We start from the raw sequence: 26001 nt of genomic DNA on the forward strand, positions 1-26001 counted from the left end.
TGGCAGTAGGGTCTCTGGAGGCAGTGTGAGCATTACAGAAGCACCCCAGAAACCCAGGAGCAGTGTGGGTAGCTAAGACTGCCACCCCCAGGTGGAGGAGGTGTTGTTGAGGAGGGAAGGACTCTCCACTCCTTGAAGCACCTGGTGTCGGCTTTTGGAAAAAGAGACTATGAGGTAAGCAAGAACAGGGAAAGAAGAAGGGGAAAGTGAAGAGGTTACAGAGGGAAAAGGATGTGCAGTGAAAGCCTGGAGCATGCAGGGGGTGAGAGGCATTGGGGTGGAGCAGGAGCTTCTGCACTGGGGCTGGTGAGGAGGCAGCTGCTAGGAGGCAATTTGTGCTGTGCACCTTACCTGCCCATGGGTGGAAAGCACTGGAACCAGGAGCACACACCGCTGGGGCAAGTCAGTGCCACTTCAAATTCCCATGCTCCTTATCATTTTGCCAGGGTGGAGACAGCAGTTCTGGGAAGAGGGGTGATTAATAGAAGGGAAGCCCTGGGCATGGGTTCTCATCCTAGGACACTTGCTTCCTGAAAGCTGGTGGGAGCCAACCAGCAGAAGGTGGACTGGGTGACCCCCAGAATACCTCAGAGGCATAGACAACACAGCAGCAAGGTAAGGCTGGCACTTTCCAACCTAGCACAGAGCAATGCAGGTGGAGGCAGCAGCTGACCTGGTCTCTTGCCTTATTTTATTGCAAGAAGAGGAGTAATTTCTCTGTGGTGGTAGGAACTGTCTTTGCTTTGGGAAGTTCAAAGAGCTGAGGAGGGAGAGGAGAATTGGTTTGTAGGTCTGGTGAGTCTGCATGTGGAGAGAGCATGTTCTGGTGTGGAGTTGGAGTTCTGGGACCAAGGGTAGGGAATGCCAGGATGACATCTTGTGAGGGAAAGCAGCTGTAATAATACAGATGTGACCTGGAGAGCACCTGGGCTGCTTTACCAAGCTCACCACTTGCCTTCACTCTACCCCAAATGCAGGAATCAAAGTACCAAGTGACCTGACCAGAGGTGCTTCTCCACCAGGCGTGTGTGCACTTGGGTGTGTGGGTCCTCAAATTTGATTTCCTAAAGCTTTTAAGAGAGCTAAAGCAGACACCCACTGGGAAGCCAGCTTGGATTGCATTTTCAGGGGTGAAGTGGCAAATTTGCCCCTTAGTGTAACACTTGGGCAAATGTCCATAGCCTGGGTGTGTATCTTTACTGTCCCAAGGAGAGTATGCTAGCAGAGTGGCTGATGCTGAATTGCACTGGATCTCCTCTCCAGAGCCTTCCCCCAGCACAGCTTCCTTACAGCCTGGTTAATTTCTGTGTGGTTTTAAGTGCTAGGTGCTGGGAAGAAGGTTGGCTCAAGCAGCAGAATTCACTTGTCAGCTTTGTGCCTGTGTGTGTTGAAATTGTGATCCTGTTTGGGGTGTGATGACAGGTTGGAAGTGGTAGAGGCAGCAGGGGTTTGAGAATTGCATCCTTATGGACGATTTCAAAATGCAAACATTCATTTGTCTGCAAGTGCTGTTTGAACTTGTCTGATGGATCCAAGGATATGCTTTCCTCCCACTGCCTGCACTTGCAGTGTGAAATGATGACTCTCTTTAGGAAGTCAGTGTATTTGAGCTTTTATGTTGTTAAGGGCACTGTGTTCTTTGCACAGGCATTTCATTTGTTTCTTGACCTCTGAATGCCAGCACAACAGATAGCCCAATCCTTGATTTGAGGTCTTTTGGGGTTACGACATGAAAAATTATCTTTGTTAAAATTTTAATTGTTGGTTTTGTAGTCCCTGATAACCTTGTGTTATGAGACCATTATATGATGCATGAAGCATTGATCACAACATCCTGTGTTTAAAACAATGGTCCCCTATCTACCTAAAAGACCTTGCATAAGAATACACACTTAAGAAAGGGGAGAGCTGCCCCTGGAAGAAATCCACACATTTGTATAAGATTTGTGGTAGTAGCATATTAATTAAAAAATCCAAAGCCAAAAACCACCTGAGGTCTTTGTGTTCCAAATGTGGTGGGATGGAGATGGCCTTGGGTGCCCCTTCTTGTTATGGGAGCTGGTATTGGGGAGTATACTTGGAACATGCCTGCTTCTCCAGTGGGCATTCAACATACTACAGACATGTGGTTTAGATCAGACACTCCTATCACTGAATAACCTGTCTTTAGATTTTGTCAACATAGTTTGCCACAATTAACTTATTGTGTTATTATCCAAACCAAAAAAAAAACAAAAAACCCAAAAAATATATGATTAGTTACTGTTGAGCTGGAAAACACATTCATTTTGAAACGGGTTTCCATATGGAAATATAATGAGCTTAAATGACTAATTTAAAATGAATTACATTTCAGATTTGATTTAGACTGTCTCTATAGTGCTATATGATTGGATTTAATATAAAAATAGCAGTAGTGAGATACTTATTTTTTAAATGACAACCAATGTTTATCCCAATATGGCTGATATTTTAAAAACAATTTGAGATGAAAAGTATATTTTGCAAAGAATCTTTGACTGTGTGTCTCTTTTGAGTGGGAACTTGTGAGAAAAGGATAATTTGGGAAAATATATGAAATTTTCAGAACTAGAATTTTGTGAATCCATACCAGGAAACTGATTGGATAGAAAATGAAACCATATGATCCAAAGCACAGCTGCCTTGTGTATTTGAAAATTACAAAAAATAACTGTTTCTATCTAAAATTTCCTCTATCATTTCCTGAGCCAATGTAGTGTTCTTGTCTAAGAAATTTGTTATAATTGGCAAAATCAGTTGCTTATCCCTAAATGACCTGGATGTTGTCAGTGAAACTATTGAGAAAATGGGTCTTCTTTGCAGTGCAGGGGAGTTCTATTGAGAACAGCTGTGATGTAGTGGTACTTCAGTTATGAGATGAATGAACCGTGAATCATTTGAGGCCAGAGCCTCTTCTGGGTATGCAGAGAGATGCATCTGTCCTTCACTTATGGGACCTAATTTGTATCATAATGTATTATGACTAATAGCTTTATCTCCCCATTTTGGTTCTGAAGTATCAGGGATTGACTTTAAATGTTTTAATTTATACAATAGGATGTTGAGTTTAAAACACAGTTTTCTTTTTTTTTCTTTTTTTTTTTTTTTTTTGTCTTTTTGCTATTTCTTGGGACTCTCCTGTGGCATATGGAGGTTCCCAGGCTAGGGGTCTAATCAGAGCTGTAGCTGCCAGCCTACATCAGAGCCACAGCAGCACGGAATCCGAGCAGAGTCTGCAACCTACACCACAGCTCATGGCAATGCCGGATCGTTAACCCACTGAGCAAGGGCAGGGACTGAACCCGCAACCTAATGGTTCCTAGTCGGATTCTTTAACCACTGCGCCATGATGGGAACTCCTAAAACACAGTTTTCTTACAGAAGAACATCAGGCCATGTGTGGCGCTAAAAAAAATAATCCTCCACCAGGGTGAATTTTCAAAATTAATCAGGATAATAAAGTGTGTTATAACTAATCCTTGACTGCAGTGATTTCCCAGGTATGAGGGCAATGAAATGTTCCACAAGATTTTTCACCTTCAATCTCAGTGAGTCCAGTGGAATCCCTATCCCGCTTATTATTAGTCTTAACAGAACCCTGGGATAGAATTTCAACTTTAATAGAAAGTTTTAATTGAAGAGGGAAAATGAGAAGAAATCATCTAATGAATTTGATAGGAGACAAAGCTAGTCAAATAGGAAGTTAACTTCCATTTCTCCAGTCTGACAGGTTCCATCTTCTCCATTGAGGAAGTGATCCTTGTTCCAGTCAAATTCAAGGTAGACCTATGAATCCTAAATCAGCATTCCCTTACTTCTTCCTCCATGGGCACTCCACAGAAAGGCTGTGCATGTGAAAATGTGCCCCCCTTCACTTGTAAACCCAGCATCTGGAGGGCCCTTTTAGGCTTCCCCAATCCCTAAAAGTTGCATATCTTGGGCAGTATCCATCTGCATTGGAACTGTCTTCAAACAAAGACAGTTTTGTTGCAGTGAAACTATTGAAAATGTAGGACCACTGTGGTCCTTGTAAGAAACCTGTGTTCCATCACTGGAGCATGTCTTTCCCAGTGTACAGAGGGAGATGATGGGATAGTAGTGGAGTGGTTTTGAGGGTTGGAAATGATGGTGCATGTTCCCATGTCTGATCAGTCTCTTTAGCACTACAGAACACAGTGCATGATTTGGATGCACCCCCACCTTGATATTCCTCAGCTTGAAACATGGAGATCCAGTGTGTAGATATCCCTCTGGCTCAGTAGTTGGCTGCTGTGTACTCCTTTTTTGTTCAGAAATTTTGGAGGCTTGCATGTTCCTGCCTCTGACAGGCTCTCCCCTTTAGGCTGTCAATTTTGTTCTCTCCTGTTGGATCTTCCTGCTCAAAGACTTTAGCGTGACCTTGACTGTTCCATCTCTGGCTCTCATAAGCCTCCTTCAACTTCCTCTGGGACTTACATTGACAAGGTCCTGAGATTCCCTGGCCATGACAGTAACCCAGCAGGAGTATTTGAGCCACTGCTATCTTCTCATGAGTTGTGCCAACTCAGCCTAAATTCAGCTGGAATGTCCACCCTTTGAGGAGTAATAATCCTGGAAAAAATAACTCATTGTGACTAGACAAACAGTAGCTGGCAGATGTGCTGTGGCTTTGAGCTCTTGCCTTCCCTTGCCCTGCTGTGGTGAGACCTTCCAGAAGGGCAGACCTCAAATGGGTTTACCTGCCCGAAGCCTAGTGAGCTCTACTAACCCCCTTGCCAAGCTAGCCCCCATTTCTCCAGCTCTTGTCATAGTTCCATTTAATTGGTCTGCACTTCTCTCTTGTTTTCAATTTGCATTTGTAGGACTGAAATCATACCTTGAAATACTCTTTTTTTTTCCCCATTGGGGCCACACCTGTGGCATATGGAAGTTTGCAGGCTAGGGGTTGAATCAGAGTTGCAGATGCCAGCCTATGCCACAGCCACACATCACAGTGGGATCTGAGCCTCATCTGTGACATACACCACATCTCACAGCAATGCTGAATCCTTAACCCACTGAGTGAGGCCAGGGAGTTGAACCTGCATCCTCATGGATACTTGTCAGGTTAGTAGCCTGCTGAGCCACAAGGAGAGTTCCTTGCCTGGAAAGACTTTAGCATGACCTTGGCAGTTCATCTCACCCTTTCCTAGAAGTTCTGTGCAGAAGCAAGAGTCCATGCCTTCCCTTGCCAGTTTCTGCTCCAGCCCTGAAGTGGACAGAGCCCTGGGCCTGGGACACAGTCATCCTTCTGCCAGTGTGTGTGTCACGTCTGCCTGGAGATGTGTGCTGCCAAATGCAGCTTGTCAGTGTTGGCAGGATCAAATGTCTGTTCTCCACACTCCTTCCAACCACTGCGATTTGAGTTGTTGCTTCTGCACTACAGCATTAATCCTTCATTTGGTCATTTGTTCTAACCTAGCCCCAGGTTATTTTCTGTCCCCTGTTCCCTTGAAATCCAGCACACAAACTGAGTCAGGACATAGGCCACTTTCAGTCACCTCTATTGCAGGAAGTAGTGCTCCTCTAGACATCCTGGGTCAGGCAGGTTGTCCTCCAACGACTGCTGTTCAGATCAAATTCAGATGAGTTGAAACCAAATAAAATATTACCAGCCATTTTCAGAGAGGAGCGGGCTACCAGGTGTCTACTGCAAAGACCATGCATTTATGTGAGGTGCTTTGTCATTCTTCCCTTGCAGCCTTCTAATGGGTCACAGGTAGCTATGGCCATGACATTAGATTAAAAAAAATATCCAGCCAATAAGCTCTGGGACAAAGGATAAGCTGACAGCCTCTATTAGTATTGTTTGACTTATCACTTTGGTGTAGATTCCCTCATTAGAATTGCCCATGGGGCCCAGGGTGGAGAGAAACCTGGTTACTGCTTCACTGGGCACCACAGCTTGCCCATGGCCATTTGAAGTTCCATCCAGTGGATTCCAATCCTGTGGTATTTTGTAGACTCTAAGAATCAATGTGTTTCAAGTATTGTTGGGGTACATATATCTGTGTGTCTATCTCTGTATCTATCTTTATTTATCTCTATAAATTAACTGTATATCTTCCTGTGTCTATCTCTATGTACAGCTGTTTCCATGCCTATATGTCTGTCTGTGTATATTCATTTAAAAGTGTTATTGAACATGGTGATTTTCTTGGTGATGTTCAATTTTTCTAAGTTCAAAATAGTCTAAAATCTCAGTGTCTCAAGTGGAGATCTCTCAAATCAATTGTACTGGAAAGAAGTTCTCATATATGACATGAATGCAGAGATCCTCCTGTCCTCCTTGCCTATCATTACTCACATGCATCATAACATGTGCCATGTGCATTATCACCTACAGAGGGAGCCATGCAGAAAAACTGGCATTGTGTTCCCTTATGTGGGGTTCTTTCTTCCATCCATACCCCAAACCATTCTCATGCCGCAAGAACCAGCCAACCTTTTCCAGCTTTCCTTCAGTGCATCTATTGTTCTGCTTTCCCTGTGAAAAAAAATTGTTTTAACCCCCTTAATTCATTTACTTATAAGAAACCAAAAACTTATCTAAGCAACTACAAGCCACATGTCCCTCCTCTGAATTCTGGTTGTTCTTAATGAATTTAATATTAAAATGACAATCAAGGGTAACCCAAGTAGGATTTATTATTCTCTCCAAGAAGTTAACTTCATGAGAGTGTTTAATAAATACTTGCCTAGTAGCATGTGTCTGTCATCTCTCTACTATCAACCTGTCTATCTCTGCTTTTTACTTGCACCCAGGAGCATGTACCTCTGTGGTAACTCTACCTGTCTGTGTGAACTCACATGACAGTCACAGTGTACAGTCATTTTTTCTGGATACTCAGGAGGGTAAGTCCAGGGCTCTGCCTTCCAGGAGCATATGATCAGAATGAGGTGAGAGCACATCAAGTATTCTCAGGCATGGTAGGTGATATTAGACATTCTATTCATTTCCCAGGGCTGAAAACAAAACAAAAAAATGTACTGTATCATAATTCTAGAGCCAGAAGTCTGAAGTGCCAGTGTTGGCAGGCCCACACTCTCTCCAAAGGCCCCAGGGGAGAGCCCTTACTTGGACCCTGAAGTTGCTGGTGGCTGTATGCACGTCCCCACTTGTGACTGCCTCTACTCTCTGCCCAGTGTCAGCTTGCCCCACTCTTTCAGTCTGTGTGTCTCTTCTTTTGGGTGTCCATCTGATCAAGACATGTGAGGACATTCAGGGCTCACTCAGAAAACCCAGGTTAAACTCCTTCTCTTGGGAACCTGAGATTTCTCACACCTTTTCCCATATCCGGTTATATTCACAGGTTTTGGGGATTAGGACATGGACACATCTTTGGGGGGGGATCTTTTGATAGAAAGCAGAAGTCATCAGTGAACAGCATTCCCTTTTGTGAATCCCCCTTGTTGATGGTCAAATTATGTGGTTTGCTTTGAAAAATAACCATTCTCAATGTACTGCATTCCTTTAAAAAAAAAAAAAGTTGTCGTTTTGTATTTTCTTTGGCCACAACTATGGCATGTGGAGGTTCCCAGGCTAGGGGTCTAATCTGAGCTGTAGCCACCAGCCTATGCCAGAACCAGCCACAGCAATGTGGGATCTGAGCTGTGTCTGAGACCTACACCACAGGTCATGCCAATGCCAGGTCCTTACTTCACTGAGCTAGGCTCAGGATCAAACTCACAACCTCATGGTTCTTAGATTTGTTAACCACTGAGCCATGACAGGAACTCCTGCATTCCATTTTCAAAGCTGTGAGAGGCAGATTGTCCTTGCACTGAGCCAGAAATCCAGTTCCTCCTTGCTGTACTTGTTGGCTTCCTAATCATTCTGAGAATGATGCTGAGATTACTACTGATTTTTCTTCTATAAGAAAATCTTTAAGGGTCAGCAGTTTAAAGATAAGTCAAGCTCACAAAAGTTTGTGCTCCTTCTACTGAATTTCTACCTTAAATCTTTTCATTTATACTCAGTGAATAGCATCCAGTAACCTCTCATTTTGCCAAGCTCTCGCTCTAATCCTTTGGACTCCGTCCTCACTAAGGTCACAGAAAAATCCACCTGTCCCCTCTGAGTCATAGATAAGTGACCATTGCTTGGGAATCCCCTGTATCTTCTTAGCAAGACTTCCCCTCCTCTTTTCTTCTGTTGCCACCCTGTGGCATGTGGAGTTCCTGAGTCAGGAATCAGACTCAAGCCAAAGTTGTGAACTACTATAGCAATGCCAGATCCTTTAATTCACTGTGCTGAGCTGGGGATCAAATCTGTGTCCTGGCGATGGAGAGATTCATTGATCCCGATGCACCACAGCAGGAATTCCTCTTAACCTTCCTTAATTGTGAAAGCAGTTTATGTCCCTGACTCTCCTTTCCTCTGGCTCCTCCTCCTCCCAGCTTCCCACCCCACCGGGGGGCTCTCCAAGACTTTCTCTTTGGTTGACTCCCATGCCTTCCTTGCTCCCTTTTCCTTTTATGACTTCATTTCCTTTCATGATTTCCACTTCTCCCCTGAGTGGGTCATCCATCTCATCATCTCCAAACCTGGTATGGCTTCTGGAAGGGGTGTTTCCATGAGCTTGCTAGACAGCACAACCTTCATCTGTTTCCTCCTCTCCCTCCCCCCCTGAGGCCTCCTATTTCTATGCAGAGCATGACCATCCTGTGATTTAAAATTTCCAAGTAATCTGATTTACTCTCTTCTGTAACTTCCCACATTTAGTCAGACACCAAATTGTAGTAATTCAACCAAGTGATAGCAGAAGCTCTTGTCTCATTCCTACTGTCAGCATCTTAATTCATGGCTTTTCTGACCTTAATGTGCAGTCAGATCACATGGAAAGTGTGTTAAAAGGCAGACTCTGATTCAGGAGAGAGGCCTAAGAACCTGCATTTCTAACAGCCCCTGATGGTGCAGATATCTTGATATGCAGTCAGACCATTATACCTTCTCTTAGAGCCTCTGGTTTCCCAGATGATTCATTGACTATACTCCCTACTTCTAATCCACTTCATAGACTACTTTTTTTGAAGGCCAAGTCTGACTGTATTTCCTCTTCTGGTATCTCTGTCACCTATTGAATAACAGTGGAATCCCTTACATCAGCATTAGGCTAACCTTCCCTACATTCCATGGTTTGGATTTACATTCAATTCCATTTTGATTCTTTTTAAAAAAAAAAGGTTTTATTGAAGCATAGTTAATTTAAAAGCCTGTGCTAAATTCTGCTGTACAACAGAGTGATTCAGTTTTACATGTGCACACATCCATTCTCTTTCAGATTCTTTTCTCACAGATTATCATATAATATTGGGTAGTGTTCTCTCTGCTATAGAGCTTGTCCCTATTGGCCAATCATTCCTTAGACCAAAGTGTGCATAGGCCAATCCCAAACCCACTGTCCATCCCTCCCCACCCCCACCCCCTTTGGTAGCCATAAGTTTGTTTTTGAAGTCTGTGTCTATTTCTGTTCTCCAAATAAGTTCATTTGTATCCCTTTTTTAGCCTGTACATGTAAGTGATATCATATGATGTTTATCTTTTACTAACTTACTATGATAGTCTCTAGGTCCATCCATGTTGTTGCAAATGTTTCCTTCTTTTTTTATGGCTGAATAAAATTCCATTGTATATATTACCACATCTTCTGTACCCATTCCTCTGTTGATGGACATTTAGGTTGTTTCCATATTTTGACTAATCAAAGGTGACACAAGGAGATGGAAAGATATACCATGCTCTTGGATTGGAAGAATCAATATTGTCCAAAAGAGTATATTACCCAAGGCAATTTACAGATTCAGCATAGTCCCCATCAAATTCCCAATGGTATCCTTCATAGAACTAGAAAAATAAAATTTTTAAATGTGTATGGAAACACAAAAGATTCCAGATAGCAAAGCAACCCTGAGAAAGAAAAATGGAGCCAGAGGAATCAGGCTCCCTGACTTCAGACTTCACACAAAGTAAAGTCACCAAAATAGTATGGTACTGGCACAAAAACAGAGGTATAGTTCATTGGAACAGGACAGGAAGCCCAGAAATGGAAGCCCATGCACCTATGTTCAAATAATCTACAAAATTGGAGAAAAGACAGTCTCTTCAATGGAAAGGTTCTGGGAAAACTGGACAGCTACATGTAAAAGAATTCAGTTAGAATACTCTCTAACACCATACACAAAAATAAACTCAAAATGGATTCAATCCTAATATAACACCAGATACCATAAAACCCTTAAAGGAAAACATTGGCCATACACTCTGACATACAACTGCAGCAGTATTTTCTTAGATCCACTTCCTAAAGTATGAAGGTGAAAACAAACAAACAAAAAAAAAAATGGGACCTACTTTAATTTAAAAGGTTTTGCACAGCAAAGGAAATTATAAACAAAATGAAAAGACAGTCTTGATGCATAAGGTACTCTTTAACCTTACTCTCAGCACTTGCTGTTCCTTTACCAGTTGCAATTTTCATGACTTTTCATATGTTCTTATGCTGCTTGGAATGCCCTTTCTTCCATATCCTTGTGGGTCCATATTTTAGCCGTTTCTCAAGGATAAATTGCTTGAAACAACACTTCTCAGTATGAATTCATCTTTTAGCACTTTACCAGATTCTCAGTTTTAGCACTGATCACATTTTATCTTGTTTGTGTGTCTGTGTATATATAAAGGATTTCATATACTAGAGTGTGAAATGCTTAAAGGATGATGCCATGTTTCATTTGTCTTTAGTTGCCCTAAAGTGCTTACTATGGAGTCTTTCCTGCAATTGCTCAATATATATGTTGATACATAAAATATATAAATATGGTGTTTTCTGCTTTCTCAAGTAATATGGATAATACAAAATTCAATCCATTAAATAAATATAATCTGTCAGAAGTCAAAGTCCATCATGTCTCAATGGCCCAAAGATAACTGTGGTCAACAATTTGATGCATAGTCCTCTAACATTTTTCTGTAGACATCCTAACATTAACTTTATACAAAACTGGAATCATAACAGACTTTTCTGACCTGATTTATGTGTAAATCTATTTTTGAAATCTACAATATATCCTAAAAGATTCACTGATGTTAGACTGCACAAAAATCCATCCAGTTCAAGTGGCCCAACAGTATAGAAATTTGTTTGCTTTGAATTTCTGATTAGTTAAGCATGTCTGTATTCTTCACTTTTCTGCCCCTACATTATATTAGATATTTTGGATTTGTAAGAGTAACACACAAACACTGGCCCAGAAGACACAAGCTAGTCTTGTGCTTTTGGGCTAATTTTGGCTGCTGGGCTAAAGTAGGCATAGTGATCATGAACTTTTTTTTTAAATGAAATAGGGTCAATTTACAATGTTGTCTTATTTTCAGGTATACAGCACAATGATTCAGTTATACATATGCATATATATTTATTCTTTTTCAAATTATTTTCCCTTATATGTCATTTCAAAATATTGAGTAGAGCTTCCTCTGCTATATAGTAGGTCCTTGTTGGTGATCTACTTTATAAATATTAGTGTGTGTATATGTTAATCCCAACCTTCTAAGTAATTTCTCCCCCTTCCTCTTTGGTAACCATAAGTTTGTTTTCTATGCTTGTGGGTCTATTTGTTTTGTATATAAATTCATTTGTATCAATTTTTTAGATTCCCCATATAAGCAATATCTTATGATATTTGTCTTTCTCTCTCTGATTTACTTCACTTCGTATGATAATCTCTGGTCCCATCCATGTTGCCACAATTGGCATTATTTCATTTTTTCTATGCCTGAGTAGTATTTATATATATATATATATATATATATATATATATAGTATAAACCACATACACACAATACCATATATTATGTATCCATTCCTCTGTCAATGCATTTAGGCTGCTTCTATGTCTTGGCTATTGCAAATAGGTCACATATTTTTGATGCCAGATTAAAATTATCATGTTTGATGACATGCCTGCTCAGATCACTAAATATTATTTTGAAATTTAAGCTTTTGCATCATTTAGACCCATAAAGAGCAGGTGACTCATTTTGAGTTCTAAACATGTACATTTTTAAATGTCTACCTAACACACACATATGTACATTCATTATTGTTTCATAAATGAATGTAAGTTTAGAATTAAAAACATGCAAAACCTTTAACAAAGACTTAACACATCCTCCTTGTATATTTAATGAAACTACAATTTAGGGAGAAATGTGGAGAAAAAATAAAACATTATATGATCTTTGTCGTAGAATGCTAATAAGTGTGAATGTAAAATATAACACATTTGTTGAAAAGAAAATGCCTCTCTAAGTTGTACTCAGTATTCCCCTCAGAATTTTGGTGAGAGACGTCTTCATAATGATGAGTGTTTGTTATCACTACCCTATTTATTATTTTAAAAATCAGTTTGTGTTAGAATTCTGGAGTATCAATTCCCTGGATAATAGGAGGGCAGGTGTGTGTTCAGGGGATCTAGGGTTCTTGGCAAAGCTGGTTGTGTCTTGTGAAGAAATATTTAAAAGTAGGATGCACACAAGAAGTGGAGAAAATTTTGAAGCTGTATGAGATTTATGGAGTCTGAGTTAGTGACATTATATATGAATTATTATTATAATAATAATGCATAATATATAAATTATGTATTCTGTGGCATCCAAGGCCACAAGATTCATAAGCCTGGATCTTTTGACTCTGTCCAGTATTCTCTCTCCTTTCATGCTATATATCTTCTCAGGAGGCAAGTCAACTCTTTCTCACTTGACATCTTCTCTCTCAGAGATATCAGCTGCACTCCAGTCTTCAAGTGTCAGTAGATGCACTTCTCTGGACTGTAGCTATTCCTTGGAGCACTTGATTTCCATGCTGGCACTCTGTCAGACAGTCTCACAAAGAATATCAGTCAAGCACCTCTACTGTACCATTTGCACCTAGGAATCCATTCCCTTTTCTCCAAAATATGCCTTTCATCCTATTTTTCCTATATTAATCATTTGCATCACGGTCATCCTGGGAGCTCAGATGTGAACCATGTTGAATGTGTATTTCCTTTCTACCCTTACTCCTCACGTGCAGTCTCTAAATCCAGATGGATGTTCCTGGACCGTCTCATCAGTTTCTTCTATCCTGTCCCAATGCCCACCTCCTTGAGACAGGCCTCTCCACCTCCACCTTGCACAGTCCCCATGGCTGCCAACTTGGCTCCTTGCTTTCAGTTGACATTTAATCTATTCTACAATGAGGCCAAAGTCATCTACAGTTTTCCTCTCCATAACTTTCAGTTCCACCTTCCTTTCCTCTGTTTGCAGTAGTGACATCAGCCTGCTCAAGGGTCTTAGGATGTGCTTCTGTTCTCCTGCCTCCAGATTCCTGCAGAGAACCTGCACACTTCCTGATAATGTGCTAGCCTGGCTTGGGCTGCAGCAATCCTATAAACAAGGCACCAGCCTGCCTGTCTGCCTGCTTACCTCCTCGAATGCAGTTCATCCTTTTATTCCTCATGCCCCACTAGTGTATTATTCTCATGGATGTGATAACATATGCTGTTCTTGTTTACATGAGAATAAATTATGCAGATATCAAAGTTTTCCTTTAGATTTTGAGCTTCTCCTCTGGAGCCACCCATTCTTTATTTCTTGGCACATATTGTTAAATGTGGATGAGCTGCTCACTGAATTGCATGATGCCTTAGATCTCTAGAAGGGCAGAGATTTTTATGCTGTATTTTATCCACTTATAGACTCCAGGGGCCTAAAGCAGTCTTGGCCATAGTACTCTCATTAAGCATTTGTTATTGAGTGAGTTTCTTCTTACTGTTCCTTTTTTGGGGAAAAGAAATCTGAGGTTTAGCAGTTTTCAGTGTATTTCAATAATGGTAAAATAGTCAACATGGTAATAAACAATAAGAAGTTCTTGATGAATATGATACAGCACATAATAGATTTCTCCCAGGTCTGACTCAGAGTTTCACTTGCTGAAAGTACTGTCTGTATGCAGACAGAGGTTGCACTGGTGACCCTAACACTTTGAGAGGCATGATTCTATTAGATCACATCTAACAAATTAGGGCTCCTCTTCCCAACTAGTTCTAATGGCCAGGACTTTTGAAGGAGTCATTTTTGCTTGCTCACCCACTGCCAGCTCTCCTGGGTGCTTTTCATATTCACAGGAAAGATTTCCATCACAGGGATTTAGGGTGATATTTCTGCCATCATGGCCCAGGGTCACTAGATCAGAGTCACCTGGAGTAGTTGTGAAACATGTATTCCTGGGGATTGAAACCAGAGCAGCTGAATTAGATTGGGGCATGTGGTTAGGGTTAGGGATAGGGTAGCATCTGCATTTTAAATAAAAATGTTCCAACCCAGTAATTGGAGAGGCAGACATGATATTTAGATTGAGAGAAAGGCTGAGTGAGAAATGAGATAAACATTTTCTATTTTTTTAAAAGTAGATTGCTAGCCTAAATTGGCCAGGGGTACATTATTTTAGGCTGTTCCTGCTGATAAGTTGAGTTATTCAGTTTAGGTGTTTCTCAGACTTTGAGGAAGGGGGAATGTTCTTTTCCCCTGGAATTAGAGCACAACTGAGGAAGGATGGAGATCTCAGGTGTAGAGTTAAGGTGGGACTATTTCCAACAAGTGCACCCTTCTGTATTTAAATATATATTTATTTAAAAATAGGGCTAAAATGTTCACAAGGTGGCATAAAAACAGAAATTATCTCAATACAGGCAGTCCTCAACATTTTCCTTGTTTCTTGTGTTACCATGAAAGTGTATCATAAGCAGACCACATTTTTGCATGTGTGTAAAGTTATATTTAGGAGTTCCCTTTCGAAGTAAGTACATCACATATATTATTGATATAAACAACAAGGTGTCAAGAAAGAAAGGACAAAGTAGTCTACAACTGTTGCATGTGTGGCTAGTAGTTTAATTATGATGAAGGTTCTTGGAAAAGGACAAAGATTAATCTGCTTATCAAAGAAAGTGCATCCTATACTATTCTAGACATGAGTACATTTAAAAAATATATGCAATACAATTAATACTTTACACAGTATTATATTCATTTGAAGAGAATGAAGTGACTTACTTCACTTAGTATGATAATCTCTAGGTCCATGCAAGTTGCTGCAAATGGTATTATTTCATTCTTTTTTATGGATGTTTAGTACTACATTGTATTTATGTACCACTCTTCTTTATCTGTTCCTCTGACAGTGGGTGTTTAGGTAGATTCCATGCCTTGGCTGTTGTGAATTGTGGTACAGTGAACACTGGGGTGAATGTATCTTTTTGAATTATGGTTTTCTCCAGCTATATGCCAGGAGCAGGGTTGCTGGGTATTTTATTATTATTATTATTATTATTATTATTATTATTATTATTATTATTATTGGCACTTCACTCATTTATTTAAATAGCAAACTGTTCTGAGGATCTTCTTTCTTCCAGATGCATCTCTGGATCTTAGGGAGCGAATGAAACCCAGCAGATGAATCATCTGGGTCCCTGACAGCAGAGATGAGAGGTGGCCTGGCCCTTTCTTTCTAGCCCTTTCTTTCTAGCCCTTTCTTTACCTACCCCTGGTGGCAAAGGCTGCTGATGTTCAAAGTCTGATTACAGAAACTATGGAAAATCTTCGATCTCAAGAACTTTAGACTCTTCGAATCAGGGTCTAAGCATCAGAGATTAGAGTTCCCATCATGGCTCAGTGGTAACAAACTCTACTAGCATCCATGAGGATGCAGGTTTGATCCCTGGCCTTCCTTAGTGGGTTAAGGGTCCAGCCTTGTGGTGCAGGTCCCAGATTTGGCTCAGATCTTGCATTGCTGTGGCTGTGGCATAGGCCAGGAGCTGTAGATCCAATTAGACCCCTAGCCTGGAACTTCCATATGCCTCAAGTACAGCCCTAAAAAAAATCAGAGATTACTTAGATCTTAAGTTGATCATCACCGAATATGATATCCCTATGGGATCTCTGAATTCATCTAAGGAATCTTAGAATGTTAAGTCTCAGAGTCAAAGAAGCTTAGAACAACAGTGTTGGGCTATAAGGCATCTCAGAGGTCATGGATTCCTGTCTGTAGACCCAGGCAGAAGTTGCCCCAGCACCCCTCCAAGAACAGGGAGCTCACTTCCCTCAGAGGCATCCTGTGTCCTTACTTAGGACAGGGCTGATCATTGACAAAGTCTTTCCATCTCAGGGCAGTACATCTCTTTGGCTAGCTTTCCTGGTTTTCATGTACTTCTCTTGCCTCATCTGTGTATTGCTTTTAAGGATAAGTCTGAGACACACAAGGAAAGTGCCAGGTCCCATGCCTCACCCCTTAGCTGGGCCCTCAGGTGGTAACTGGCCAGTCAGCTAAAGGTCTGTCAGGCTGGGGGATCGAAGGAGAGGTTTGCCTTGGTTCCCAGCAGGTCCTTATGTCAAAATCCTACAGAGATCTCCTTCCTTGTGATCTCTTTGGTCTCAGCTCTCTGAGGCCTAGTAGAAATTTTGGAAGCTGCTGAGTCATGACTCAGTGACTGCCCTGAGGGGAAAGGGTAAACTGAGGCTTACCTGGTAGATAAACTCAGAATCCTTGAAGGTCAGAGTAGAAAGGGCCAGTACCCTCCATTTATACACAGGGAAGCTGAGGCCCAGGGAGGGGGCTGGGCCTGGAGACCCTTCATGGGACTCTTCATGGGAAGCAGGCCACTTCATGGGACTGCTCCTACAGCTCAGACTGGGTCTGAGGCCTTTTCTGTGTCATCACCTTGGGTTGTCACTGCATGTCATTGGAGATTTGATATGGGCATAGGTTTCATCTCAGCATCCCTAGTAACCAGAAGAGGTGAGCATGGCCAGTGAGGGAGTGATGGGAAGTGGCTGCCTGAGTCTGCTGGACTCCCAGCACAGCTTCCCCACAGCTCCCTGAAGGAAAAAAGGCAATGGCTTCTTTAAATGTCCCAAGATCAGCAAAAAAAATATTCTAAGGGCCTTTGCCACAGTATTCTTAGCTCTGAGCCCAGCCCAGGCCCTGCTGACTGCAGCCCTTCCCCCACACTTCCAGGCTGCACTTTCTGGAACAAGCACTCTTTGTGGAGAGAGGAAAGAGTCTAAAATGCAAAGAAACTCTCCAGCACTTCAGGATTCCTCCAGCACCCTAGCTCCCAGCAAGAGTGCTTCCTGACCAACCCCCACCACCTCCAGGTCCCAGCCCCCACAGAGGCTCAGCTGGAAATCCTCTAGGTCCCAAGAGGTAGAAACAGCAGGAAATAGAAAACCTATGGAGTCCAGCCACATCCACACTGTGCAGAGAGGAAAATTGAGGCCCAGGGAGGGGCAGGAACTTGCCCAAGGCTACACAGCAAATCAGCCACCTTCTAACTGACCCAGCCAGGTAAGCAAGCCCAGTTCTGCCAGGTATCCTTTTTACCCCTAATGACAAGATTCAGGGGCTCCTCCCCTGTAGAATCCTAGGACCAAAATTGTCCAGTTACATGCCCAGCACATTCATATTATCATACTTAATACTTTCAGGTTAAGTAAGCATGTCTCCATTTTAAACAGGAGGAAACTGAGGTTCAGGGAGGCTAAGTGGCATGTTTGATGTATAGCCCAGGATGTGCCAATCTTAGAGAATGTTCCATGTGCACTTGGGAAGAATGTGTATTCTGTTGCTTTTGGATGGAGTGTCCTATAAATATCGATTAAGTCCATCTGGTCTAATACTTCATTCAGGGCCTGTGTTTCCTTGTTGATTTTCTGTCTGGATGATCTGTCCATTGCTATAAGTAGGGTGTTAACATCCCCCACTATGATTGAGTTATTGTCCATTTGTCCTTTTAAGGTTGTTAGCAGTTGCCTTATATATTGTGGTGAACCTATGTTGAGTGTGTAGATATTTAAAATTTTTATATCTTCTTCTTGGATTGATCCTTTGATCATTATGTAGTGACCTACCTTGTCCCTTAAAATATTCTCCATTTTAAAGTCTATTTTGTCTGACATGAGTATTGCTACTCCAGCTTTCTTTTGATTCCTGTTCACGTGGAATATTTTCTTCCATCCTCTCACTTTCAATTTGTATGTGTCCCTAGAAGTGAAGTGGGTCTCTTGAAGACAGCATATATATGGGTCTTGTTTTTGTATCCATTCAGCCAGCCTATGTCTTTTGGTTGGGGCATTTAGTCCATTACCATTTAAGGTAATTATTGATATGTATGTTTTTATTGCCATTTTATTAATAACTGTGGATTTTTTTTATTGCTCTTTTTTCTTCCCTTCTCTTTTTCTCTACTCTTCTGGTTTGATGACTGTCTTTAGTGTTGTATTGGAGTTGATTTTTCTTATCTGTTTATGTGTCATTGTAGGTATTTGTTTGCAGTTACTCTGAAATTTTGATATGAGTCTCTCTCTGTATATATATATATGAGATTGTTTTAAATTGTTGGTCTCTCAACTGCAAGATTTTTCTTATCTGTTTATGTGTCATTGTAGGTATTTGTTTGCAGTTACTCTGAAATTTTGATATGAGTCTCTCTCTGTATATATATATATGAGATTGTTTTAAATTGTTGGTCTCTCAACTGCAAGATCATCTCCATCATCCTGCATTTGTACCCTCCTCTTCTCAGGATTTCTGATTTGGGTGGCATAATTATTCTTGGATGATTTCATATCTTACTGTATGTATACTTTTACTGGTGAGCCTTGTCATTTGTGGTATTTTCATTTCCTGTTGCTGTCTTTTCTTTTCTGCCTAGAGAAGCTCCTTTAGTATTTGTCATAAAGATGATTTAATGTTGCTGAATTCGCTTAGCTTTTGCTTATCTGTAAAGCTCTTGATTTCTCCTTCAAATCTGAATGAGAACCTTGCTGGGTAATGTAATCATTGTTGGAGGTGTTTTTTGCCTTTCATCTTGTTAAGTATATTCTTCTACTTCCTTCTGGCCTGCAGAGTTTCTGCTGAAAAATCTGCTGATAACCTTAGAGTTCCCTTGTATGTTATCTGCTTCTTTTCCCTAGCTGCTTTCAATATTTTCTCTTTGTCTTTAATTTTGGTCAGTGTGATTATTATGTGTCTTGGAGTATTCTTCCTTGGGTTTATTTTTATGGTACTTGTTGTGATTCCAGGAGTTGAGTGAGTGGTTCCTTTCCCATGTTAGGTGAATTTTCAGCTATTACCTCTTTGAATTTTTTTTTGTCTTTTTACCTTTTTCTAGGGCCCCTCCCATGGCATATGGAGTTCCCAGGATAGGGGTCTAATCAGAACTGTAGCCACCAGTCTACACCAGAGCCACAGCAACACAGGATCTGAGACACATCTGCAACCTTTGCCACAGTTCCCATCAATGCCAGATCGTTAACCCACTGAGCAAGGTCAGGGATCGAACCCACAAACTCATGGTTCCTAGTCAGATTCGTGAACCACTGTGCCATGATGGGAATTCCTCTCTTTGAATATTTTTTCTGTCCCTTTCTCTCACTCTTCTACTTCTGGCACCACTATAAGATGGATGTTGGTGAGTTTAATGTTGTCCCAGAGTTCTCTGAGACTCCCTTCATTTCTTTTCAATCTTTTTTCTCTTTTCTGTTGCACATCCATGATTTCCACTTCTCTGTCCTCCACCTCACTTATTTATTCTTCTGCTTCCTGTACTATGCTGTTGGCTGTTTCTAGTGAATTTTTTATTTCAGTTATTTTATTTTGCCTCTCTTCTTGCTTAAGGTTTTTATCTGTATTTCTTTGCTCAGTGTTTCTGGTAAATTATCCATCTTTGCCTCCAGTTTATTTCCAATGTCTTGCATCATCTTCAGCATCAACAGTCTAAAGACTCTTTCCTGGAGGCTGAGAATCTCCTGATCACTTAGTTTTTTTATGCATTTTTTTTCTTTCTCCCTTGAGTTATGATTCTCTGTCTTTTCATTTTTATAGGTTTTTGGTGGGTGAACTTTTTAAAAATAATAGAGTTATAGCCTCTCTTATTTCTGGTGTCTGCCCCCTTGTGGCTGAGGTTGGTATGGGGGCTTGCTGTAGGCTGATGCCTGCCCACTGGTAGGTGGAACTGATTCCTATCCCTGTGGTGGGTGGGCTTTGTCTCTGGATGGGATTAGAGGTGGCTGTGTGCCTGGGGCTCTTTAGGCAGATTGTTTACTGATGGCAGGGTTGTGATCCCACCTGGACTGTTGTTTGGCCTGGGGCTTGTCAGTGCTGATGGGTGGGGCCAGATTTTCCCAAAATGGCCACCTCCAGAGAAAGGCACACTGCTGAATATTCATAAGAGCTTTGCTTCCAGTGTCCTTCCTTCACAATAAGCCACATTCACCCCTGATATCCCAGGAGGTCCTCCAAGAAGTGCAGTCAGGTTTGACCAGACTCCTATGGAGACTTTGCTTTGCCTTGGGACACAGTGCATGTGAAAGTCTGTGTGTGCCATTTAAGATTGGGGTGTTCACTTCCCCCAGTCCTGTGGAGCTCCTGTGCATAAGCCCCACTGGCCTTCAATGCCAGATGCTCCAGGGGCTCTTTCTCCCAGTTGCAGACTCCCACACATTGAGGTTTGATGTGAAGCTCAGAACTCTCACTCTTGTAGGTGGGTCTCTGTGATACAGTTACTTTTCAGTCTGTGGGGGTTCCCACCCAGGAGGTGTGTGGTTGCTATATCACATAATCACCCCTCCTACCTCTTCATGTTGCCTCCTCTTTGTCTTCTGGATTAAGATATTGTTTCAAAAGTTTCTGGTCCAGGAGTTCCCATCATGGCTCAGTGGTTAACAAATCCAACTAGGAACCATGAGGTTGCGGGTTTGATCCATGCCCATGCTCATTGGGTTAATGATCTGGCATTGGCATGAGCTATGGTGTAGGTTGCAGACTCTGCTCGGATCCTGTGCTGCTGTGGCTGTGGTGTAGGCTGGCAGCTACAGCTCCGATTAGATCCCTAGCCTGGAAACCTCCATATGCCATTGGAGCAGCCCAAGAAATGGCAAAAAGACAAAAAAAAGTTTCTGGTGCAGGAGTTCCCATCATGGCTCAGTGGTTAACAAATCCAACTAGGAACCATGAGGTTGTGGGTTTGATCCCTGGCCTTGCTCAGTGGGTTAAGGATCTGGCATTGCCATGAGCTGTGGCGTAGGTTGCAGATGTGGCTTGGATCCTGTGTTGCTGTGGCTCTGGTATAGACTGATGTCTACAGCTCCGATTCAGCCCCTATCTGGGAACCTCCATATGCCATGGGAGCAGCCCAAGAAATGGCAAAAAGGCAAAAAAAAAAAAAAAGAAAAGAAAAGAAAAAGAAAGTTTTTGGTCCATTTAGTTGAAGATGGCTCAGCATTTGGTTGTAAATTTTGTTGTTGTTAGGAAAGAAGTTGTACTCCTGTCTATTCAGTTATTTTATAACTAGTTTGCCTGAAGTTCTCATTGTCTTATATAAAAGGGTGAGTATGGTAAAACAGAACTTACTACTTGCTTTAAAGCAAGTGGTCAAAGAAATTCAACATTTCAGTTCTATAATAATGACATGCTAAGAAACAGCTGTAGAAAGTGCCAGGGGCTGTGGGAGGTACTCCACATTCATTAACTTCTTCAATCCTCAGAACACATTGTGATGGTTTCACTATCATCCCTCTTCTACAGATCAGCCATAGAGATGAAGAGAGGCAGGTCTGGGATTCAATCCCAGGTAGTTTGGCTTTAGACTCTTTGTCCTCCTCACTGCACTATACTGTGTCTCACTTGGGCAGGAAAAATGGAAATAATGGAGCAGACTCATGCTAGGAACTTGGAAATTGGAGGCAGAGTCTGGAAAACATGAAACTTAGATCAATTTTAGTTACTGGGAATGTTGTTGATAACATATTTCCCATGCAAGCTTTTGGTGGTGGATGACACATGCCTTTGATATCTTATGTAAGGTTACTCAGTTACATTGAGTTTATTATCAGGTGTCTTCAAAAAAAAATCTTAGCAGATGGCCAACAAACACATGAAAAAATGCTCAACATCACTGATTATAAGAGAAATGCAAATCAAAACTACCATGAGATATCACCTCACACCAGTCAGAATGGCCATCATTAATAAATCCACAAATAAGTGCTGGAGGGGCTGTGGAGAAAAGGGAACCCTCCTGCACTGGTGGTGGGAATGTCAACTGCTACAGACACTATGGAGAACAGTTTGGAGATACCTTAGAAATCTATACATAGAACATCCATATGACCCCACAATCCCACTCTTGGGCATCTATCCGGACAAAACTCTACTTAAAAGAGATGTGTGCACCCGCATGTTCATTGCAGCACTAGTCACAATAGCCAGGACAGGGAAACAACCCAAATGTCCATCGACAGATGATTGGATTCGGAAGAGGTGGTATATATACACAATGGAATACTACTCAGCCATAAAAAAGAATGACATCATGCCATTTGCAGCAACATGGATGGAACTAGAGAATCTCATACTGAGTGAAATGAGCCAGAAAGACAAAGACAAATACCATATGATATTACTTATAACTGGAATCTAATATCCAGCACAAATGAACATCTCCTCAGAAAAGAAAATCATGGACTTGGAGAAGAGACTTGTGGCTGCCTGATGGGAGGGGGAGGGAGTGGGAGGGATCGGGAGCTTGGGCTTATCAGACACAACTTAGAATAGATTTACAAGGAGATCCTGCTGAATAGCATTGAGAACTTTGTCTAGATACTCATGTTGCAACAGAAGAAAGGCTGGGGAAAAAATGTAATTGTAATGTATACATGTAAGGATAACCTGACCCCTTGCTGTACAGTGGGAAAATAAAAAAAAAATTATTAAAAAAAAATCTTAGCAACAGCAACCAGGGATGACATAGCATCACTTCTTAATTATCTTTGTGATAGAATATCATGAGGTAAGTAAAAAAATTCTTTGGGAGTTCCTGTCATGGCTCAGTGGTTAATGAATCCAACTAGGAACCCTGAGGTCATGGTAGCATGCCAGATCCCCAATGCCTAGAAAATTTTTCCCTTCACCAACAAGATGCTTCTCTCATCCAAACCCCTTTCCACTGCCAACTTGAATGTAACAAAAGCAAACTTTCTCTTCAGAAAACATTGTGCTATCTGCTCCATACGGTAGTATAAATGTCTCATTTTAAAATTTATTCATCAATTTACTTATTCTGAGCCACATCTACAACCTACACCACAGTTCATGGCAACACTGGATCCTTAGCCCACTGAGTATGTCCAGGGATCAAACATACTACCTCGGGTTCCTAGTTGGATTCCTTTCTGCTGCACCACAACAGGAACTCCCTTTTTATCTTTTTTTGTTACTCCAATCTAATCTTAAATTGTTAAGATGATCTGACTCATAGCTAGTTAGTGGCAGAGCTATTTCAAACCAGAGTCTGCCTAACTCTAAACCTAGCCTTCTTAAAGCTCTGAACTCAAGCAAATGTAGAAATTAAAGACCATTCAAAGGAAAACTGACAAAATTCTTTTTGTGGGGAAGTGGCAGGGCCATGCAAGATAGGTAGGATGGTTGATTGGAACAATTTTTCTGGAGGTCAGTTTGGCAAATATGCATTAAAAAAATTAAACATGTACCTTTTGAGCCAATAGTTAATCTCCTAGGTATCTAAACTAAGGAAATAATTTTCAAACTCTGCACAGGTACACAAACATTAGTATTATAGCATTATATACAAAAATAAGCAAATGAGAAAATAAAAACTATGTAAACATCTCCCAGTAAGGGATTGGTTCATTAAATGGCTAAAGAGACCTACAAGGAAAGAGTGTTCAGCCACTTTAATGATGAAAATATATTGTATAGTAAAAAGATACCATATGATTTGATGAGCATTGCTAGTGTGTCTATTATGTAAAATAAAATATACTGTATTTATATGTGCAAATAAACATGATCAACATATGGAAATGTGTTCACTGTTTTTGTTTTTTTTTTTTTTCTGGCTCAATAGAATTTGCTTATTTTAAAAAAGAGATATAGGCAATTCCCATTGTGGCTTTTGCTCAGTGGGTTAAGAACCTGAAAGAATCCACAAGGATGCTGATTCAATCTCTGGCCACAATCAGTGGGTTAAGAATGCAGCATTGCTTTAGGGTGTGTCAAACATCAAAGATGAGTCTCAGAACCAACGTTGTCATGGCTGTGGCACAGGCCAACACCTGGAGCTCTGATTTGACCCCTAGCTCAGGCACTTCCATATGCTAGTGTGGCTGTGAAAAAAAAAAGAGAGAGAGAAAGAGAGATGATCTAATTGTGTGTTTACTGGCAATCTTTAGAGCTTGTCTCAGTTGTTTTTATTTATTTGGTCATATCAGTAGTTAAGCTTTTATTGAAGTTTTATCATTTATAAGGTCTTTCCTAACTCTTGAGGACAAATGAGAACTACTATTTAACTGGCACCCACCAGCTGTGCCAGCTACTGGAGGCAGAGTGGAAAGAACAGTGGGCTTAGTGGTATTGCACTCCTGGCACACTCCAGCCCACGTACATCTCATTTCCTAAGATATTTTCCCCTTTACACCACACTGATCCTTTCATTATTTCCTCAGATCTCTCTGATGCAACATGTGCATGTCTAGCACAGTCAAGGTGTGGTGTAGTGGAAAACATGCCCTTCAACATCCTGTCTGGGAAACTTATTAGTGGTTACCTTTTTTCTACTAATGTACGGTGATCTCCCTCCCACTCTCTTGCTCTCTGTCTGTATGTCTGTCTCTCTCTCTCTCCCATGCACTCTCTCTCTGCCTTCTCTCTTTCCCTCACTTCCTGGCTGCTTGTTCCCTTTTCCCTCCCACCCACAGGTGTCTGTTTCTTATGCAGAACAGTTTCAACCTCTTATATAGGCTTCTTCCCACTCATGCCCTCAAGTGGATCTCCCATTATCAAACTAACAAGTGGCTAGTAGGCTTTTTTCTACAGGACAAAAAAAACTTACATCATCTGCCCTTACAGTGTTGGTGAAGCTTAAAAACCAGCACCTACAAAGGAAGCTGCCTGAATGATTTCCACTGGTTCCACCCAACCAAGGCTGATCACATATTCAAAAACACTTTTAAAATATGAACCTATGTAAGAATATAAGGTATCATAATTACCCCTGAACCCTTAATGACTGATGTTACATGTTAATTATGTGTTACTATCTCATCCAACAATCACCAGAATCCCTTTACATTCACAGCTGAGGTGTGCAGCAGCACAGGGGAAAGATTCCAGATCTTCTGTGCTAAGAAAATTTACACCCTGATGGCAGGAAGGTGGTATTTTGCATCCAAGGGTGTCATGGCTGGAGAAATGTGAGTTGGCTGGAGCAGGCCAGGTTGTCAACCCAATCAGGAACTTGGCTCAGGTGAATGTGCCTTTGCTTCTGATGGCTTTGAGGTGAGTGCACTTTGCTGGGGACACTATGGTTTGTGGGGCCCTGTAGTTGTGGCTGCTCTGCACAAGCAACCACATGCTGTGAGCTCCCACACTGCCAGACCTCCACCTCTGTTCCTTTTGAAGGTACAGTAATACAGCAAAATTTAATATATAAAATATTGAGTATCTATCATATCAAAAAGATGAGTCATCCTAGCCCATCACATATATCAGATGTATTTGTGAGATTTTACCTATAAATATAAAATGGTGTTGATATACATATTCAGTTTAGGGCTTACTCTTTCAGGATATATCTTAAGAATATTTTTAGGTTTTGGAGTTCCCGTCGTGGCGCAGTGGTTAACGAATCCGACTAGGAACCATGAGGTTGCGGGTTCGGTCCCTGCCCTTGCTCAGTGGGTTAACGATCCTGCGTTGCGGTGAGCTGTGGTGTAGGTCGCAGACACTGCTCGGATCCCGCGTTGCTGTGGCTCTGGCGTAGGCCGGTGGCTACAGCTCCGATTCAACCCCTAGCCTGGGAACCTCCATATGCCGCGGGAGCGGCCCAAGAAAGCAACAACAA

At 41.4% G+C, this 26001-nt stretch overlaps 1 long non-coding RNA gene across 2 annotated transcripts in view; it reads left to right on the plus strand.

Annotated features, from left to right (window-relative positions):
- The window catches only part of LOC102157759 (uncharacterized), a 215586-nt gene that overhangs the window by 143485 nt on the left and 46100 nt on the right, over window positions 1-26001 (plus strand). Inside the window, exon 4 of one of the 2 annotated variants that reach the window (XR_014840480.1) lies at window positions 25237-25436. The exons of the other annotated variant lie outside the window; for it this stretch is intronic. This is a non-coding gene — a long non-coding RNA (uncharacterized LOC102157759). The remainder of the gene's footprint in view (window positions 1-25236; window positions 25437-26001) is intronic. 2 annotated transcript variants of the gene reach the window in all.

This window comes from Sus scrofa, chromosome 3 (genome assembly GCF_054392235.1).
Source record: "Sus scrofa isolate SSC_HxYL_T2T_F1_AM1 chromosome 3, Sscrofa_HxYL_maternal_Yorkshire_Landrace_v2.0, whole genome shotgun sequence".
Taxonomy (NCBI): Eukaryota; Metazoa; Chordata; class Mammalia; order Artiodactyla; family Suidae; genus Sus; species Sus scrofa.